The sequence below is a fragment of the Dasypus novemcinctus genome, chromosome 24 (genome assembly GCF_030445035.2).
Source record: "Dasypus novemcinctus isolate mDasNov1 chromosome 24, mDasNov1.1.hap2, whole genome shotgun sequence".
Taxonomy (NCBI): domain Eukaryota; kingdom Metazoa; phylum Chordata; class Mammalia; order Cingulata; family Dasypodidae; genus Dasypus; species Dasypus novemcinctus.
Genome location: NC_080696.1, coordinates 30,705,452 through 30,727,449, shown reverse-complemented (window position 1 = coordinate 30,727,449; position 21,998 = coordinate 30,705,452). Strand labels below are relative to the sequence as shown.

The 21,998-nt window shown below is 43.5% G+C and overlaps 1 pseudogene; it reads right to left on the bottom strand.

Moving 5' to 3' along the window:
* LOC101410925 (signal-regulatory protein beta-1-like) overlaps positions 1-21,998 on the bottom strand; it is a 66,867-nt pseudogene that overhangs the window by 33,842 nt on the left and 11,027 nt on the right.

The window sequence follows — 21,998 nt, the reverse complement described above, 5'->3', positions numbered from 1 at the left end:
TCTATTTCTCCATCTCCAACATCATCTCTTGCCTGAATAAAAGCAATAGCCCCCCATCTTTTTTTTGCCCACTTTAATCTCTATCCTACTTTGCCAGAATGTTGTTTTTACAACAGAGGTCTGATTACACCTCTTTCTGGCTTAAACACTTTTGTGGATTCTCATTGTTCTTAAGTTAATATAAAAAGCCCCTTTTCATTTTATGACTGCCTTGGTCCTGAGAACTCTCTGGCTTGGAGGGTTCCCCACCTTTTCTTGTACTCAGCAAAGCCTATTTCAGGCTGGAAATAGACTTTGAGATGGAGATTGTCTTAATTTTCCAAATAGCTGCTGAAATGGGTTGGCTTTTATAATGGGAAATGTATTAAGGTAAAAGTTTACAATTCTGAGTCTGTGTAATGTCCAAATCAAGGCAACATCAGAGAAGCTTTCTCACCAAAGTCAGTTATTGTTGATCCTAATGTCCTGCCTCATGGCCAAGATGGCTGCCGCTCTCTTCTGAGGTCTCTGCTTTCCCCACCAGAATCTACCATCATCCAGAGTTCAGCTGAGGGGAACCAGGCATAGGACTTGTCTCTCACCAGGCCTCCTCTCTCAGTCTCGGCTGTCACTTTCTTCCTGAGTTCAGCTGTGAATTATCAGGTATGTGGCTCATCTCTTTAGTCTTGAGGTACTCTGTGGGTCCAGCCTCTTGGGGGCCTCCTTCTGTGCCTCTGTGCTCTCTTAGTTCCAGACTCTGGGTCCTCTCTCAGCCCTTGGGGCTTCTGTTTTCCAGCGGTCCTCTTTCTCACATTGCAGGATCCATATGGTGGCTTCCTTTTCCTCTTTCTCTCAGTGTCTGTCTCTCTTTGTCTCTGTTTATATCACACCCAGCAAGAGGTGGGAATCTCAACCGAGTCATACCTCACTGACACATCCAGTCAAAAGGGTCTCACAGCCACAGGAATAGATTAGTTGAAAAACAATCTTTCTCTTTTTGGAGTTCATAAAATAATTTCAAACTATCACAAAGATTAACAGGCTGATTGCTTCTTAGTGAGAACTTTTAGGATCAAGCACCTGTGGAATGGAGGGAAAGGAAGTGGGATTGGGAAGAGGAAGAGGTTGAGCTGTACTCAAGTCCTGATGCTGACCCCACATGGAGCTCTGGTGCTGAGATGTTCCTTCAGAGTTGTCTGGAGTTGGGGTGAGAGGCCTAAGCTCTTGTAGCACCATTGTTTGGGGCTCTTCCCTGGGAGGGGCATGACCTTGTCCAAGGCAGCTCTTCAGCTGAGGCAATCCCAAGGAAGGTGGACAACTGAAGGCCATCTTCTGCAGCTTCACCACACTCTCCTTTGGAACCTCTTCTACCCTGGGAATCCTTGGACTCAGGATAGGCATTAGCTCACTCACCTTCAAAGCAACCTCACCTTAGCAAGATAAGCCAATCCTGACCCCATTTGGTTTGAGCGGGCTTTACTAATTGTATGGAGACGTTTTGGGATGAATGTCATGGGGACATTCTCTGGGGTCTCTATCTCTGCATGTCTGGGTCTGGGTCTAGCAGAGGACAAGAAGGAAGGGGAAGGAAACCTCCGAAGTTTGAAGTGAGATAAAACCTGGGTGTATTAACAGGGGAGTCTCTGCCACACATTTCCTTGCATTGTTTTCCAAGGGGTTGCAAGAGGCAAATAGATTCAGCTGAGAACAAGTTGCTGAATTTTTTTTTAATAGACTATATTTTTAAGTTTTAGTGTTATAGAAAAATTGATGACAATACAGAGTTCCCACATATTAGAGTTTCCACTATTATTAATAGCTGAATTAGTATGGTGCATTTTTTTCTTTTACAAATAATGAGCACATACGGATACTTTACTATTTTAAACAGTTTTATTGAGACATAATTTACATAGCATAAAATTTACTCATTTTAGGTGCACAATTCAAGTGTTTTTAATATATTTACAGAGTTGTGTGGTTGATACTTTATTATTAACTAAAAGTCTATAGTTTACATATATTTCCTTAAGTTTTACCTCAAATTCTTTTTTTGTTCCAGCACTTTATTTAGTTGTCATGTCTCCTTAGGCTCCTCTTGGCTATGACATGTTCTCACGTTTTCCTTGTTTTTGATGACCTTGACAATTTTGAGGATGCCCCTCTATTGGCTTGCATTTCTCTTGACTGAGGTTATGGGTTTTGGGGAAAATTATAGAGGTGAAGTGACACTTTTATCACATCATATCAAGGGTTGATGCTTGTTGATGCTGAACTTGATCACCTGGCTAAAATAGAGTTTGCCACTTTTCTCCACTGTAAAGTTGCTTCCCTGCCACCATCCTTTCCATACTCTACACGTGGAAAGAACTTACTATGCACAGCCCACACAAGAAAGTGGGCAGTTATGCTCCACCTCCTTAAGGATAGAGTAGCTATTTAAGTTATATGGAATTCTGCTTGGGAGTCTTCTCTTTCACCTCATTAATTAATTAAATTCAATCATGTATTTATATGACTCATGGATATTTGTCTTATACTTTGAGTTATAATCCAATATTACCCTGTTTGTTTACTGCTTTGCCCTTTGGGAACTCTTTCAACAGGTTCTTATGCACTTTTAACAAAGTCCTGACACTGTTGTTGTTGTTTTTCAGTGACTTCCTTACTTTCTGGAGGATGTTGAACTTTTTTTTTTTTGAACCCAGGACCTTGTATGTGGGCAGTCAGTGCTCAACCACCGAGCCACATTGATTTCCCTGAGTTGATTTTTTCATTTGTTTTGCTTGTTGTTTGTTTTTGTTTTCAGGAGGCACTGGGAACCAAATCCAGGACCTCACATGTGGGAGACAGATGCTCACCTGCTTGAGCCACATTCATTCCTGGATGTCAAACTTCTGATCAAATTTTTTAAAAAACACAGCATACTCTTTAATAAGAGAGTTTTAGAATGCAGAGCCAGGTGATTTTTCAATGGAGAAAACTTTTATTTAAAATCCAACATCTAAAAGAAACCAAAATCCTGAAGGAAGTATTTGTTTATTAAAAATGATATTTAAGGGCATATTATATGATAGTTTGGCCACTGAAGATACAAACAGTCCTTTCTCTCTTAGAAATTGCATTCTTTTTCAGGAAGACAGACACCAAATGAACCAATACAAGCAGTTCTCACTTTGCACTATATTTTAGTTATATACCAGTTTCCATACATCATGATTCAAATTTCAGTTACTGGGGTAAACTGCCTATGAGTAATGCATAAAGTACAAACTTCACTGCTAGCTCTCCAGTCCATAAATCACTGTGTAAATAACAGTTGTTCATCATGACCCATGAACAATCACTTCTTTCAAAGCCTGTGGATGACCGGTCACTGTGAATCTGTTATTCGATTCATATACAGACAGCAGTGTGTAGCTGTGTTGCCTCCTTGTTTCACAGTGATGAAACCATGTGACATTTTACAAAAATGAGTAGTGAAATAAGGAATTGATGAAGAAAGATAAAGTACAGCAAAAGAGCAAAAAAAGTAATAATGTAGAAGTGAAATTCAAATAGGAAATGAAATTGTAAAAGGAATAGCTGACACAGGAATGCTAACAGGGCTGCTGTTTGAAAGAATATAGATATGTAGCCCAAGGAACTTAATGAAAGCAAACTTATTAACATACATGAAAAAAGTGGTAATGACAAATAGGATGAAGATGTTCCAGAGGAAGTGACACCAGCAAAAATCTTCACAATAAAAAGAACTCTTGCAAAGATTTCACAACATTCGAAGTGCAAAGGATAAAATGTTTGAAGGTAATACAAACTTAGAAAGGTGTATGATAATTCACCATGGCAGAGAAGAGATGCTGACTCCATATTGTAAATTATACAAAGAAATGAAGGCAAGCATTTTCAAGCTACTTATGTTTGTTTTTTACAAAGAAATAAAATACTTTAATTCTTAATATTTCTAATATTTTAAATTCCAGTGTATTAAATAAGTAACAGCTTTAATAATACTTCAGTTTCTCATATATTTATTACTGGCAGTAAAAGTGTTTTTAATATTTTGACAAAAATTCTAAAAGTCATGGAATAATCATTATTTTTCCCATTGATTCTTACCTTTTTGTCTTAGAAGAACATTTTTATATTTGTACTATTCACCAGAGTCATCATCCACAACAGGGTTCACTCTGTTATACAGTCCCATGTTTTATCCTCTATGTTTTCTTCTTAGTGACATACATAACCCTAAACTTTCCCTTTCAACCACAATCACACCCCTAATTTAGTACTGTTAATTACATTCAGAATAATGTGCTACCATCACCTCCATCCATTTCCAAACATTTACAATCAACTTTACTAGAAATTATGCACAAATTAGTAATCAGCTCCCTATTTTCTACCCTCATTCTGGTAATCTGTATTTTAGTTTTAACTCCATGAGTTTGTCCTTTATAATTAGTTCTTATTAGTGAGACCATATGATATTTGTCCTTTCTTAAGATTATATTTGCTCTTTTGTATCTGGCTTTTTTTACCAACCTAATGTCCCCAAATTTCATCCATGTTGCATGCATCAGGACTTCATTCCTCCTTACAGCTGAATAATACTCCATTGTATGCATGTGTCACATTGTTTATCCATTCACAGGTTGACAGACACTAGGGTTATTTCCATCTTTTGTCAATTGTGAAAATGACGCAAATGTCTGTTTACATTCCTGCTTTTCCCATTGATTATTAAGATCACTTTCCATGGTTTCATGAAGCAGGGAAGGAAGGAAGGAGCTGTGGGGAAACAGGCCCATATTTATTTAATTATCTGCTATCATTCAAGAAATGTTTCATGCATGCCTACTAGATCCCGGTGCTGGTCTTCTCCTGGCTGTTGCCATGAGTGGCTAGGAAGCCCCTGGTATAGGACTGCTGCCATCTCAGCCTTTCTCTTGAGTCCTGACCCCCTTCCCTTCCTTCCACTCTGTCACTCAGTGTCGGAGCAGCCAATCTGAGGGTTCTCAACACTATTTTAAAATATGGATTTAAAATTTGGATTCCTTTAGCGCCCCCACGGAGCCCCACTATTCAGATAATCTAGAGATAGTCTTCAAGGAAACCACTTTCCTGTCATCTCCTCTGCCCATTTCCTCCACAGAACACCTAGGACTTGGAGGATACCTTTGAAAACTCTTGAGTAGACTACCTCCTGCAGGACCCACACTCTCCTCTCTCTTCATTCCAGATGGTCCCTGACCCTGGGTGACACATGGGACCTCCTATGCTGGACCCTCCTGCTAACTGTGCCCCTTCTGGGCAAAGACCTTGGACTGCCCCCTTCCCTGAAACCCAAGTCACCCCTACAACTTACAGTCAGGCCCTCTGCTTCTTGTAGACGTAGATGACAGGGACACATACTGCCAGCAGTGCCTTGTAGCCTAGGATGAGTGTTACCAGAAGTGCAGTATATGGCTTTGGACCTGCAAATCAAGGGATGGGAGGAGCCATTAGAGGAGTCACAATAGAGTCCATTCCCAGGGCCTTCACTTACTCCATCTGAGGCCACCTGAACCCATCAGTGCTCTGAAGCCTTTAAACATGTGCCCTGGCACAGAATGAGATTCTCCATTCTCCCTTATCCCCTTCTCAGACTGTAAGGATAGTTTTATATCACTGTACTCAGTGAATGATAAGTATGGCACCTGGTTTACTTACTCTGTGATTCAGGTATTATCCCATTCTGATGAGGGAACTGAACCAAAGAATTTAGGGAGTGTCACAAAAATAGAGCAATCCCAAAATTATGGAAGCCCATTTCTGTGGTCCCTTAGGATGACCCTCAGAGCCATAGGAATGGGCATCAACATGGCATGCAGGTGGAGTGAGGACAGGTTTCACCATGGGGGTTTCAAGGCTCCCCTGCTTAGTACCAGGGTTGGGGCTGGATGACCTCCATGTCCAAGGAGCCAAGGGGAGCCCTCAGACTGATCTGGCCTAATGGCATCCGCTGGCTGGAAAACACTTTAGTCAGTCAAGAAAATGGACACTCATGCTTGGGAGGGGCTTCAAACATGATCTTGTTTACCCTGACCCCAGTGTAGATGTCATCTGAAATCTTTTTGTTTTGGACACGGAATGTTGTCATACCTCCTTCTGGGTGTGGGCAGCCCACATCCGACTGTGGGCTCTTTTGGGGGTAAAAATTTCAGCCCCTCCCCTCCATTTGAACCAACTCTAGAAGACCATCCTAGCTGTACAGTTCTCTGAATATTTTTTACGCTGGCATTGCTGTCCACTGCCTCCCCCTGCTAGTCCTTTCCCTCAGGTTGATCCTGACAGCATCCCACAATAAGCTTCCTGCATTCTTATGTCCACTTCAGAGTCTGCTTCCCAGGGAAACAGAATTATGAGAGTACTGAGAATGGTCAGAAATCAGAATCTAAAATGCAAATTTGGAACAGGATCTTTCATCAGCTGAGTGGCAATGAGGAACCCATCACTGAAGGTAAGTGGAACATGGGTAAGCCCTAGCATGCCATCGAGGGGCAATTGTTTACCCTTTCACCAGTAGTGCCCTGGATGGTATACCAGAGGAACTGTGTAACCTGGCATCAAGTATTTGCACAATTTTTGGGAAATGGTAATTATAAAGACTATGAAATTAGATGACTGTTGCTGGGGCTTCAGTCCTTTAGAGAAAGACAATGAAAATCTGACAGTGACAATTCACCAGTTAAAGGCTGTAGATTCTTATCTACAGGCAGAAAAAAAGTTGAGGATTTGGCCCCAGAATATAAGATTAGGAAATCAGGAGAACCTAGAAGAGGCTGAATTCTGAACCTCAATGGGTCTGCTATGCTAAAGATATAGCCCTGGTTGGGAGGAAGAAGAGATCTGAGATGTGGGATAGAAACTTTGGATGAATACACTAAAAAATCTTCAGGGTTAATGAGGACAATGGCAGCAGCACAGCTACTTATCTCCAAAGATATCCTCCCCAAATCAAAAGAGAAGCAATCAAGGAAAATCAAATTCTACACAAAACAAACTTGTCAGTATTACTTGAAGAGATAATGCCAAAACTGCAAAGGAATTGTGACTACAAAAAGAGAAAAACCATTGAATTCTAGTTTACAATCACTCACTAGGCTACCATCCTCTCCTCATCCATGAAAAACAGAAGAGGGCAGCTAGAAAAGGAGCCTAAAGATTATTTGGAACCAACACAAAGATTAAATCCTCTCTAAATCTGTTAAAGTACATGGCAGATCAGAGCAAAGATTTTAGAATCAAAGTATGCCTGATGTTAAAGGGATAACATAACTTATGGGGTATGGTAGGCAGAAGAGCTTCCCTCCCAAAATGCCCATGTCCTCATCCCTGTAACCTGTGAATATGCTACCGTACATGGCAGAAGGGATATGCAGATATGGTTAAGCTAAGTATTTGAGATGGAGAGATGACTCTAGATTATCTAGTTGGGCCCAATACAATCACATGTGCCCTATAAATGAAAGAGGTAAAAGGAGAACCAGAGAAGTAAACGTGACAACAGACATAAAGAATGGAGTGATGGGGGACAGTAAGCCAAGAAACACATGTGGCCTCTAGTAGGTGGAAAAGGAAAGGAAACAGATTTATCCCTAGAGCACATAGAAGGAATGCAGCCCAGCTGACCCATTTTAGACTTCGGGTCTTCAGAATTGTAAGATAGTAAGTTTGCATTGTTTTCAGTCCCTGAGTGTGTGGTGATTTGTTATAGCCACAAGAGGGACAGGAACATTTTAAAAGGACTGATGTGATTAAAGGGACAAGCACAATTTAAAGTGCACTTTTCAAAGTGCTTGGCTTTATGGGGGAAAAGGAAGGAAGAAGTGCTTTTTGGCAATTGTGTGGAGAAGGGGGGGGAGCACTCTGTCTTTGTGGGCTGGAGACTCTCCTATCCAACCTAGAGACATCTGGAGGCCCTTGAAGGATGGCCGCTGTCACAAAAAACACAAGGAAGCATTTTCCATTCATACAAGTAGCAGAATCCCTTCTCTCACCTAAGGTAGCAGGCGATCTTGCCCAGTGCAAAGTACCAAAAATGGGTTGGCTTCTATAAAAGAGATTTATTTGTGGTAAAAGCTTACAGTTTCGAGGTTATGACAAGTCCAAATCGAGGCTCCATAAGAGATGTTTTCTCACCAAAGTCAGCTACTGCTGATCCTGGTGTCTGGGCATGTGGTGAAGCAAGATGGCTACCCACATCTGATGAGGTCCCAGCCTTCTCTGGGATCACGGTCTCTTGGACCCCAGCTTCTGGAGCTCAGTCGTAAGCAACCAGGCATAGGCCTTGTCTCTTTCCAGGCTTCCTCTATCAGTCTCAGCTGCTTTAATTTCTTCTTGAGTTCAGCTGTAAGCTATTAGGCATATAGCAGGGTTTGTCTCCTCTTGAGCTGCTCTGTGGGCCCAGGTTCTTGGGGGCTTCATGGTTCAGTGATCCTCTAGTCCTCTCTCACATGGCTGGATCAAAAATAGAAGCTGCCTTTTCCCATGTCTGTGTGCCTCTGTGTCTGTGTCTCTGTTTATATCAAACCCAGCAACAGGGTAGAAACTCAACCTGAGTCAGGCCTCACTGACATCCTCCAATCAAAACCCCTAAAGTGATTTTATCAAGTAATCTAATCAGAGGTGATGAAAGGTACCACACCCAGAGGAATAGATTAGTTTACAAACATAACCTTTCTCTTTTTGAGATTCATAAAATAATTTCAAATTGCCATACCTGGGAAGGGCGTTGCCCCTGCAGGCCTACCAGGAGGGAGCAGTGGGAGCCATAGCACCACAGGAGGCAAGTAGACCAAAATATCATATTAAAGGCCCTGAAAATTAAATTGCAGTGGAGACACAACTTACAAAAACAAACCAGGACCTGCATGATACACCTAAACTTGGTGGCTGCCTGCTAAAATAGAAAACTCAAATAAGACCTAGAGTTCTGAAGCATAATAACCAAAATGTCCTGGATAGAATAAAAGTCACCTGTCTTACTAAGAAAGAGGAGAATCACAACTTGAACGAGAAAAGGATCAACAAATGCCAATAACAAAATGGTGTAGATTTTGGAATTATCTGACTAGGAATTTAAAGCAGCCATCATAAAAATGCTTCTGCAATTACAATTTATCTTAAATCAACAAATAAGAAGTTATAAAGAAGAACCAAATGGAAATTTTACAACTGAAAATACAATAACTGAAATGAAAAACTAACAGAAAGAGCTCAATAAAAGATTTGAGAAGACAGAATAGAATCAGTGAAGTTAAGGACAAACCAATAGCATTTATCCAATGTAAACAACAGAGAGAAAATAGACTATTAAAAAAAATGAGCAGACAATGAAAATGAAAATACAATATGCCAAAACTTATGGGATGCAGTGGGAGTGGTGCTCAGAGGGCAATTTATAGTTATAAAGGCCTACATTAAAGAAAAAGAAAGCTCTCCAATCAATAACCTAACTTTATACCTTAAGAAGCAGTAAAAGAAGATCAAGTTAAACCCAAAGCTAGGAGAAGGAAAGAATAAAGATTAGAACAGAGATAAATGAAACAGAGAATACAAAAACAATTAAGGGAATCAATGAAATAAAAATTTGGTTCTTTGAAAGATCAATAAAATTGACAAAACTTTAGCTAGAACAACAAGGAAAAAAAGAGAAAGGACACAATGTTGGTTATCCATGGGCAGTGGAAAAACAATGCTGTGATTGTTAGAGGGAAAATATTTGTTGTTGTCAGTCATGGAGGAATGAGGATGTGGACAGGTATCTCAAGCCCATGGAACAGAAACATGTTCCTTTTCATCTGGAGTCAACACCACTGAGCAGGCAAAGCAGCAGCACAAATCCATCCAAGTCTCTTGGACATACATTTATCAAAACATGAACCAGGTTGCAGGCATTCCCCAGATGAGCTATTTATAGAAAGCTGCCAGCATTTTGAAAGGGAGGAGGGAACAGATCTCCTCTGTGACATTTTGGTTTTGAGGGTGGGAGAGTTCAAAATTGGAACAGTGAGGATTTGCTGGGATTCCAGAACCTGTTTAGGAGCAAACATGGGAAAAGATGGGGAGGTCCCCTCAGCAGTGAAGCTGGGATCTCAGCAGTGCTTTGTCTGATTTCCTTCCTCGGAGGTAACTTCTCAGCTCAAGTCGTGCCCATGGGATGGTGTCCATACTCACACTTGGGTCTCCAAACATATCATCAGCATATCCTATTTTGAAGCACCTACACCCCAAAAAGCTGCTCTCACAGTTCACCTCTATGGGGAACCACCTTCGTGAAGAAAAAAATACAACTCCTGTGTGACTCTGAAGAAGATCTAGGTCAGAGGTGTGAGCCTGGTAGTATATTAGAATCATCTAGAGTAATTAAGAGATATAGATATGGAATGAAGTGCCTCGAGTTTGATAGGGGTTTTCCAAACCCCTGCAGTGAACCTCAGCATTTGAGTATGAGCCCTTCTGCGCTTTGGGAAATGGATGAGAAGGAGAATTGCTGGCTTCCTGCTCAAGCGTTCAGTTTAATAACCTCAGTCTGCTACGCATCAGGCTCTTTGGTGGGAAGGCTGCCTTGTGCCGCAGCATGGAGCCTGGCCTGAAATTGGATCTGCAATCAGTACCCAATTCCACCAGTACTCTCCATGAGAATGTGGTCAAGGCCTGTGTTGCCTCCTGGCCTTGGCCTCCCATCTCTGAGTGGGGGCTGGACTGGTGGTGTCTGAAGCTCCTTCACGTGCTGACATTCCAGGATGTGGGAGGTGGAAGGGGATCTTGGGCCTCTGGCAGAAAAACCCAAAGGAGCATCTTTGCTACCTTAACTGGAAACCCCTGAGTCTCCCACATGGGCGTTCTTTCCCTGGGTGAGGGACACTGAGAAGGCCCAGCTCTGCTTGGAGCCTCCAGCGACTGAGTGGGTGAGTCTGTCCTAGAGCCCACAAGGGATTTCCTGACAGACTCATGGCAAAAGCTGAGCCTCTTGGCACCTCCTCCAACTAAGCTTAAACAGAGAATCTTTGTCTCTGAGGATTTTCTCCTCAGTGTGATGTTTCTTAAGATTAAATCAAGAAACACACGTCCTCCCCTGAGCCTGGCCCGGACTTTCTCCCCACTGCAAGGGAAGAGAACAGAAGCTGCAAGGGAGAAGAGCCTTGTCCTGCTGCATTCATTCCTGAGGCCACAGCATCAAGGGCAGAGCCTGGCACTGGGAGGCTCCCTGAAAATGTGTGCAAAGTAAAGAGAAGACCTCACAATGCAAGCGGGGAGGCCCTCTCTGGTGTGAGATTGGGCCTCAGTACTGGGTGATCCCTCAACCATCAAAGGGTAGGACCAGATTGGAAAAGGTGGTTTTTAGAATTAGGCAACTGAGGGTTCCTGGCCTTTCTCCACCTTTTATGAACCATGGATTCTTGAGCAAACAGTGTGACCTCTCTGTGCCTCAACTTCCCTTTCATGTCTGTAAAAGGGGGTGAAAGGAGACCATAAATATAAGCACCTGCCACCCCACCTGGTGGTGAGTCATTGCTAAGGATGGCTTATTATTGATTTGCTGTCACACACCAGGGGACAAAGGAACCCATGACATACTCACCACTCACAGACACCCAGATTCCGGGACCAGACTTATACTCAGTGTCTGGAGTCCCTTTCCTGAACCTCACACAGTAGTAGATGCCAGTGTCAGATGGGGTGATATTCCTGATGCGGATGGAAAAGTCCGTGTTGCTTGACTTTGTGGTGTCTGTAACATTTGTTACTCAGGGGAAGTTGCCTCCTTTGAAATCATAGATTAATTCCCGGCCTGGCCCAGTCCCCCTGAATCACTTGATGGATCCTGCAGGGCGCAGAGAGGACAGGATGCAGCGCAGAGTTACCATCTCTCCGGCTTTCACTGACACTGACTCCTCAGGCTGCATCACCTGCAGCTCCTCCTCCTGCCCTGCCACTCCTGAAGAGAAACACAGAGCAGTTATCCTGCCTGGTGCCATATGTTTTTTTTTTGAGTGTTTATCAATAACTTCATTTGCTGAGTACAGACCATGAGCTAGACTTTGTGCTCATCAAGCTACACTTATTAAGTCACTCAATCCTCACAAAAAGGAAACTGAGGCACAGAGAGGTTAAGATCATGGCAGAGTTCAGGTCAGAACCCAGCCTGAGTGGAGACCTGAGCCCTCTCTAGAAGAGCTATGACAGAACTGGGGCCTGGAATTCACTTCTGAATTTCTAGGAAGCAGTGGCCCAGCTGAAGAACATCTGCTGGCCTGGCCTGTTCCCCCTTTACATGAGACAAGTCACAGGGGCTTGAGGGGACACAATGCAGAATGGAGTGATCACCTGAGCAGCTACAAATGACACTGATCTTAAGACTGAACCACCTGCAGTTCCGTCCCCTGCCCTCCTGCAGGGAAGTCCACAGTGGGTGTCCACAGTCCCTTCTCTGCCCTAGGCAGAGCTCAGGAGCCTGGAGGCCCCTCTTGGCGCGGCCTCCTTCATCCTTGTCCTCTGACTTGAGAGCTGATGAAGCACAAAGCAGGGGCCAGGAGCAATCAAGCTCTGTCCCTCTCCAGACTCTGCCAGACAAGGGCACTCCTCCCCTGAAGCTGGACAAGGCCTGGTTTGGGGCTCACTTCCTGGCTGTACAGCTGAAATCGTTGTTCTCCAAACTCTCACTGCATTTGTGAGCTACTTGATATCCTGTTCACAAATGGCTTTTCCGCTAATGCCACCCAATCAGCTTCAGGTTTCTACAGCCAACAGCCTCTCATCCACTCTTGTCAGTGATGCTTTAAAGTACCCCTTTCCCAAGTCAAAAGTCAGTTTTGTGAAGTTCTTACATGAGCAATTCAGTTTTAGGAGTTTATGCTCAGGAGAATATGGAACAAAGTGCAAGACTCTAAGTACAAGAATAATCACAACAGTGTTGTTTGTAGAAGAAAAACATTGTAATTAATTAATAATTATTAGAATTTTTCACAAAGTATTTCTGGCTTTCCACTCTCTGGCCACATGGAGTGTGGCACTTTCTGAACTTTTGCATCGGGCTGGGCCCAGACATACATGTTGGATTTACACATTGGAGTCCAGGATGTGATTGGGGGAAAAGAAGTTGGACTAGGCATGTTTGGTGAAGGAACCAGAAGGTATATAACACACAGTAACCACATATTTTTCTGGTTTGGACTACTTAAGACCAATGAGTTGGGAATGGAAACGACAGATTTATCTTCTGGGCTATGCATTTACTGCAGGTGCAGCAATCTCTTCAATTCAACTTTTCCTATCCACAGATCTGCAAGGTTCAAGATGGGTCTTCTCTATCCTCTTAGATGAGTGACAGTGATGTCCAGAATTCCCAACACACAGTGAATATGTAGTTTAAATATAATGTTGTTGTTTTAAGCCCCTGAGTTTTTCTCCCCATAGCATAAGCACATAGTATTAATTTCCTTTTGTAACAAAGTATTACAAATTTAATGACTTTAAAGGACAGAAATATATTATCTTACAGTTCTGGAGGTCAGTAATCTCAAATAGGTCTCAACGGGTGTTTTAGTCAGCCAAAGGGGTACTGATACAAAATACCAGAAATTGGTTGGTTCTTAATAAAGGGTATTTATTTGGGCTAGAAGCTTACAGTCACAAAGTCCTAAAGAGTCCAAGTCAAGATACCACAAGTGTTGAGAAATAAAAAGCATAACCTTGCAAAAATATCTGACAAGTCACTCTTGCCCCCGCTTCTGTGAATCGGCCTGTGAGGGCATGGCCTTGCAGGAGAATATCAAATGAATAACTCCTGCCCCCTATTTCTGTAAATCAGTCTGTAAAAACGTGGCCTAGCAGGAAGATATCAAATGAGTGACTGCCCCCTGCCACCACTTCTGTAAATCAGCCTGCAACCTTGTACTTGCATTCTGCTTCCATAACCCCGTTTGCAAAATTTCGCCTAGCAACGCATTAGCCAATGAGCAAAAGTCATGCTGATCCCACATAAAATCCTATATAAACTTATGAAAACTGAAAAAACGGGGCTCAGAATTTGGAGATCGACTTTCCTCTGGGTCCACACATAATAAATCTGTTCCTCCATGTCTCCTGAGAGCTGGTTTTGGGTTTTTCTGTGGTTCAGAACTCCTGGCTTTGTTGCAACATAAGAACTACTTTCTCACCCAGAGTCTGTTGCCATGTGTTGACACAAGATGGTGGGTGATGTCTGCGAGGGTTCAGTCTTCCTCTTCCTCTTAAGGCTCCATGGCCCCAGCTTCTTTCAATATCAGCTGTAGGCAGGGATAAGTCTCATCTCTCCCCTGGGGCTTGTTTCTCCCCACGCTCAGCTGCTCTGCTCTCTCCAGAAGGCCAGCTACAAACTCTCAGGTGAATGGCTCATCTCTTTTCCCAGGGTCTATGCTGGGTGTAATGGAGTCTTCTCTCTTTCCTCACATATCTGCTTCTCTTTGTATTTATTTCCCAGGGCTCTAGCATTAAAACTACACTCTCTGCTCTGCCATGTCTTTCCTCCAAAGTCCTACTGATGTGGCCCAATCAAAGCCCTAATCACAATTTAATCATGCCCAGAGGAACAGACCAGTTTACAAGCATGATCAGTATTTCTTTTTGGAATTCATCAAGAATATCAAACTGCCACAAGGGGCTAAAGCCAAGGGGTCAACAGAAAGATGTTCCTCTGGAAGCTTTCCAAGAATATTGGTCCCTTGCCTATTCCACCTTCTAGAGGCTGCCATACTCCTTGGCTCCTGACCTCCTTCAAGCAGAGCAGTGATGTTGCTCTGACCTCTTGTTTCTGTTGTCTCATCTCCTCTAACTCTGGTCCTTTCATCTCCCCCTTATAAGGACTGGTATTAATATAGAGGATCCACCCTGATGACCCAGGAGAATCTCTCCATATCAAGGCCCTTAATTTAATCTTCTCTGCCAAGTCCCTTTTGCCATATGAGGTAACATATCCACAACTTTCTTAGATTAGGACATGGACTTTTTTGGGAGTCACCATTCTGTTTACCACATCTCTCTCCTGACCATCACAGAAACTGGTACCTAGAAGTATGGGTCATCATAACCAAAGCTTAAGCTTGTGCATTGTCTTACAGGCCAAGTGGCAATGAAACCTACTGGAATCTGGAAGGAGGGCAATTTTATCATAAAAATGTCAACTTTAATAACATATCAGCAGAAAATATATCTAGCCTACTCATTGCTCTAGGGGAATATGTTGGAAACATTTCTGGTTCTATTTCACTGCCTCAGTGACTAGAGAGGTTCTGAAGACAGAGAAATACAAGAAGTCTTACCTGAAGTTTCCTGAGAAACAGGCATGGATTCTGGTTGCAGGGATGTAAACCAGAGGAGCAAGCTACTGTGGTTCTCCAAGTAAAACCTGTTGTTTTAAAAATATTTCTCAGCTACTTCACAGGGAGAGAATTTGTGGTTCCCCTTTGCAAAGTGTGTGCAGGTAAAACTCAACCACTTAGCACAATTTGTAACTAAGTATGCCTCCTAAGAGGGATATGTCCAGTCACATGGCAGGTCTTTGGTATGTGGACAACAGCAGAGATTTTGGTTTTTAATCCTGGAGAAGAAGTTTGGGGAAGTGGGAGCTGAATTGTATCTTTTATCACCTCTATTCCTTCCTGCCCCTACCCTGCATAGAAGAGGGAATGCTGGAAATAGTAATGAATAGAAATACTGCTTTGAGAAAAATCTCATTTTACCAAGAGAGGAGTTTACATATCTTAAGAATTGGGCAGAGGGTAAGGGATAAGGTTAGAGAAACAGAAAAGGAAGAAGGGTGACTAGGAGAGAGGGAAAACTAAAAATCTGTTCAATGTGCATTTTGTATAATCTGCAAATGATTTATTGAGAACTAAGGAAAGTCTTTTTGAAAAATCCCATGTGTATATTTATATATACATAATTATACCCCCTAATATATATACATACAGACACATAAATGTATTTATAATATCTATATTAATGTTTATATTAAATATATAAACAAGTGTAGATGAGCTGGCTAGCATTCAAGGTTTTTAAAGAATTAAATGAAATTAAAATACATGTTAAAAGCTCTGTAAAAAACTTAACACATAGAAAGCATTGCTCACACTATGAATAAATATTTGAGAGGACACACGCCAGAAATTTAACTTTGGCTATCTCCAGCTAGAGGGATGGGTGAAGATTAGTTGTCTTGTTCCTTTTCTCTGTTTTCTAATCTTTCTGCAATGAGTTTCCATTGAGAACCGAGTAGTTTAACTCTGGGGCTAGTTGGCCTGGATTTGAATCCCTGCTGCTCACTCACTTAGGTAGGTGATGTTGGGTAAGAAATGGTGCTTGCCTCAGTTTCCCCATCTGTACATTGGAGACAATGGTAGTAGCTTTCACACAGGAATGTTGTAATTTAATAGGCACCAAGTGGTATGAACTGTGCCTGCTTATGGGGGCTCAATAGTAAACTCTCAATGTTGGTATCCTGTGCAGTATGTGTGTAATGGGAATAATTTTAAAAGTTAGACCTCTGTGGCAACATGGCAGGGTCAAGGTGGGGAGCTGGCAGGGGTGTGCCCAGCCCTGGGTCCATGGGGTTGACTCTGTGGCCAGGAAATAGACTCGGCCCACAGAGGCCAGTGGTGGTGGTGGTGTTGTGAGCAGGGTCTTTTCCAGGCTGCCCTGAGAATGTCCCCAAAGTCTGTGTGTCTTGGTTAACAGGGAGAATAAAATCTCCACTTGAAATTCTGGGAGACCAGGGAGGTTGTAGGAACCCATGAAGCATTAAAATATAGAGCTTTTTAAAGTGCAAAGTTCTGTGGAGGATGGGTGGTGAGACTCCAAGATCACAGGGTGAGGGAGAAGCAGAGAAAGAACAGAGGCAAAGCAGACCCAGCCACTGTGTGGGAAGGATGGTGGCTGGACTTCCCCAGAGAAGGATACATCTCCGTCCAGCTTAAGCAGGCACCACTTTAGGTGTCACATCCTCTAAGTGGTGAACAGAGAGCACCTGGCTTGGAGTCAGACTGCCTGGTGGTTGTCTCTGAGCTCACTCTGCGTGGTCTTTGGCAGGTTACTGCACCTCTCTGAGCCTCACATTTGCAAGGATTTCAATAATGATTTTTCTGAAAATAGCTCTATCATCTATAATTATTATAAAAGTGTAATTATTATTGTGGTGGTGGTTGTGGTTTGAAGCATCTTCTGAGAGACATCCTCTGGTAATAAGCTGCAGATGATGGATCCTGAGGGGAAATCTCAGATCCCTGAGTTCATGTTTTCAGATATGCAGCGCTGGATGTGGCATCAGGGCTTACCTGGAAAATTGGAAATCTGGGAGCAAGGAGAGGAGGAAGGACAAAAGGGGGCTGTACCTCAGACAAGCCTCACCTGTGAGGACCAGCAGCAGAGTCAGGAGCAGGGAAGGCCGAGGAGGGTTAGACCGGGAGGCACAAATGGGCTTCGTGGAGGCCTGTGGAGCTTGCTCTGTCCAGTGCCTGTGCTGGGGAGGCCTGGGACTCTGCACCCAGAGAGGAGAAGCCCCACCCCCCAGGACAGAGGAGGAAGTGGTTCTAATGGGAAGAAAGGGCCGTGAGATAGCAAGCTGCTTCTAGATGTGAATAGTTCCTGCTTCTCGATTGCGGAACTATTCAAACAGATGAGGTGCTAAAGGTTAGGAGGTCTTCCTGTTAAGTTTTCAGAGAGGCTTGGACAGGCCCAGCAGAAAGGAGGTTCCCTCCTGCCTTGGGGCCTGTGCTCTCCCCAATTGGCCCCTCACCCTACCTTGAAGTCTTCCTTGTAATTCCCCATTTGGCAGCTCCAGGCTAAGAAGAATCCTGGGGTGCTGCTGGCTTGTGGCCTTGTTCTGTGCTAGCCTTCACCCAGAACACATCTCTGGGAAAGTGTAGGGTTTTTTAGGACTTGATTAACTTTGGAATTGAATAAGATCTACTCTCAAAATGACTTCCGATTCTGACACTTTTTTTATATAGCTGCTAAAATTTATCCCAAATGCAGCAGCTCATGTGGACCTCAGTATTGCGTGTCCCTGTACCCAACAAAAAGAATAATTTCCTTCTGGAAGAGGAAGTTGATTTAGATGAACAAAAAGTGGGAATTATATAACATGAATAGGAGACAAGGACATGAAGGGAGGAGAAATGGGGTCAGATGCCTGGTGAGTGAAGCCACATCCATTTCAATGCCTTTTCTTTTGAGTGGAGAGCACCTGTTCCATCTACCACTTGTGCAGATGTTACCTGGGGAAAGAGGAAGGATGACTGCTCAGACCTACAGGGCTTGCTCAGGAACTGTAGAAATAACTGGACCTTGCTAGGCACAGTTTTGCCATCTCCACATTGGAGATAACAAGTCTTCCCTGGCAGTGTTTTATGGAGATTAAGGAGATAATGAATGTAGCAGCATGATGGAAACCCAGGGGTAGTTATTATATCTCCTGGTACCAAATGAATTGAAGTAATTAAAATATAGCTTTAAATTTTTTTAAAAATTTAATTGCCTTTTTAAAAATAGATCACAAAAATATTACATTGAAAAAATATAAGAGGTTCCCATATACCCCACACTTCATCCCACTCCTCCCACATCAACAACCTCTTTCATCATTGTGGCACATTCATTGCACTTGGTGAATACATTTTGGAGCACTGCTGCAACATATGGATAATAGTTTACATTGTAGTTTACACTCTCCCCCAGTCCATTCAGTGGGTTATGGCAGGATATATAACGCCCAGGATCTGTCCCTGCAATATCATTTAGGACAACTCAATTCCCAAAAATACCCCTACATCACATCTCTTCTTCCCTCTCCCTGCCCTCAGCAGTTACTGTGGCCACTGTCTTCACATCAGTGATACAGTTTCTTCAATTGCAAGAGTCATGATAGTTCTATAGTAAAATACCAGTAAGTCCACTCTAATCCATATTTTGTTCCTCCTTCCTGTGAACCCTTGGATGGTAATGTCAACTCTACCTCTAAGTTGAGAGGAGGCTTAGATCCCACATGGCTGATGGATGCAATTCTCCTGCTTGCTGTTGTAGGCACTCTTGTTTCCCTGGTATGGTGGTTGACCATCTTCACCTCCCTGTTAGCTGGCCTGGGTAAGTCCAAGGAACTGGAGAGTAGGAGTTGCAACTCTGCTGAGGCTCAGAGCCCAGCTGGCACATGGCCAGTCCAGAGATTCAAGTCTCCTGAGTATACACCAACCCCAGTGTCAACTACAGGTTCAGTAAAAGCGACAGAAGAAACATATGTAGAAAGGTTCACAATCGCCAGAAGATGAAAAGAACCCAAGTGTCCATCAACCAATGAATGGATAAACAAAATGTGGTATATACATATGATGTAATACTATGCTGCTGTAAGAAGAGCATATAGGACATACATGATAACATGGATGAATCTTGAAGACATTATGCTAAGTGAAATAAGCCAGACACAAAAGAACAAATATTGTGTGGTCTCACTAATATGAACTAAATATGAGAAATAAGTGCATGGAGTTAAAACCTAGAGTATAGGTTATTAGGAAAAAAGAAGAGGGCTGAGAAGGGTTACTATGCTTAATGTATGTAGAAGTTTTAATTAACTTGACTTGTAAAAGCATGGAAATGGATAAAATAGACAGTAACACATTATAGTGAGTAGAACTAACACAGCTGGCTTACAAATGGGATTGTGACTGAAAGGGGTAGTTTAGGAATGTAAATGTCAACTGAAAGAATGCTAAAGAATAATCTAGGACTGCGGCGGCTTGCTCGGTCGGTAGAGGTGGGGTCTGGCTGTGGACGAGGGGTCGGTCCAGCTCTGGACGAGGGGTCGGTCCCGCTTGGGACGAGGGGTCGGTCCCACTTGGGACGAGGGGTCGGTCCGGCAGCAGACGAGGGATCGGTCTCACAAGGGGTTGCGCGGTTCGGCTGACGGGGTCGCCCGGCGAAGCCGGCGATGAAGGGGTCGCCCGGAGAAGCAGGCGACGAACTGGGGACAAGGGAGGCCAGGCCCTTGTCGGGGGCTCTCAGGACTGGAGGGCACACGGCAGAAGAACTACCGCGGAGACAAGGTAAACACGCAAGTCCACTTTATTGAGGGAGAGGCAACAGTTTTATAGGGGCTGGGGAAGGCTGATTGGTCGAAGCCATGCCCTGTTCTGATTGGTTGCCGGCGAAAGGTCAGTGGGTGGTACTGGACGGGGGAGGGGTGGTGGTTAGGGATTGGCTGTCGCTGTTGCTGGGGGAAGGGGCAGGGTTTAGGGATTGGTGGCTGCTGTTGCTGGGGTGGAGGGCAGACTTGAGTTTCCCGCCCACGCCTGGCTGTTGCTGCTGTCGGGGGGAGAGAAAAGGGCAGACTGGATTTTTCCGCCCACGCCTGGCTGTTGCTGCTGTCGGGGGAGGGGAAAAGGGCAGACTGGAATTTTCCACCCTGCGCCTGCGCAGGGAGAAGGAAGAAGAAGGGTGCCGCCCCACAGGCAACGTGTGGCGCCATCCGGGAGGAGGGGCGGCCGCGGAAGCATGGCTGCCGAGAAGGGGAGACCCGAGGGCACTCTGCGCCCATGCCGAGCTTCCTTCAGGGGTGGCGGTGAGTCTGACCAGCCACCCTATTATGGGGGCAGCGGCTTGGCCTGCCGCGGCTGCTCCCCCGCCTGGCCAGCAAACCACACTTCAGCCCGAGGGGTGACCGCATTTCCCCCTTCTTTTCAAATAAGGGCCAGGATGGCAGCAGCAACAAGTAGCCGGTGCCCAAGAGGCAGTAAGCAATGAGGGAAGCGGGGCTGAAGAGGGAGGTGAGTATGACGGGGATATAAATGTACAATTTAGGGGGCGGTATCTTGCCGTTGCAAGCAAGGGTGGCCAATGTCCAATTCTTGTTGATCTCAGCGCCTATAAGGTCCATCTGTTGTTAAAAGTCCAGGATGACAGCGCGTTGCAGGTAGTTGATCTCTCCTTGGAAGCGAAGACATTGTAGGAGAGGATTACTTTTTCCTGCCAGAGGCTTACTGTCCAATTAAAAGGCTGATGGCTGGGGTTGGTGAGTGCAATGGGGAGTGTGAGGAAAAGAAGGGTGACGGTTTTGGACAAGAGGAGGCTTGGTGAAGTCATTATGGGAGGAAGATAAGGAGTAAAGCATAAAAGAGGATAATAAACAGAAAGGCGATGGAGAGTAGAATTCGTTGGTCGAGGTTCCAATCTTCTGGGGCGGTAGCGGCTAGACAGATGGCGGAAAATACTATCAAGAAAGCAAAGGTTATGAGGAAGAAATAAAGTATTAAAGGCCGTGGGGGAAGTGAGAAGATCATTTAGAGGATAGGGTTGAGAATGGTATGTTTAAGACAGAAGCTTTGTGGTTTGTAGGAGACTGCTTTATAAACGAAGGAGAATGAGGGCAGTAAATACAGTAACGATAGATAGGAAGATGACAGTGAGGAGGAGTCTTTGTTTAAGGTTCCAATCGTCCGGCGCAACAGTGGCTAGGCCCATAGCGAGGGGTGTTGCTAAATAGACAATGGCTGCAAAGACAAAATCATCTTCTGTTTCCTTAAGAATAACTTTTCTTTAAATACTTAGTAGCATGCAATATTAGAAACCGTTTCCTAAAAGCAAGTTGGCAGGGGAGCTAGGTTGCTGTTAATCTTTCCTGTTATAAAATTACCTTTTATTATTATTATCATCAATTCAGTTTTATATATATATATTTAAGAATGACCTTTTGGAATTAGTCATTTAATACCTTAATGTAAACAATGCTTTATTAAACCGTTTATTATTATTTATAACCATATAGACTATTGAAGATAAATTTTATCTTTACAGAACACATTCCCTTACGTAAAGTTATCACAATACCTTTTACACTTGCCACATGCAAATTAAGTTTCAAGAGTTTATGAAAAATTAGCCATCCTACTTTAGGACAAAATACGTCTTTTTGCAAAACTTATTACATTTCAGTTAGCATT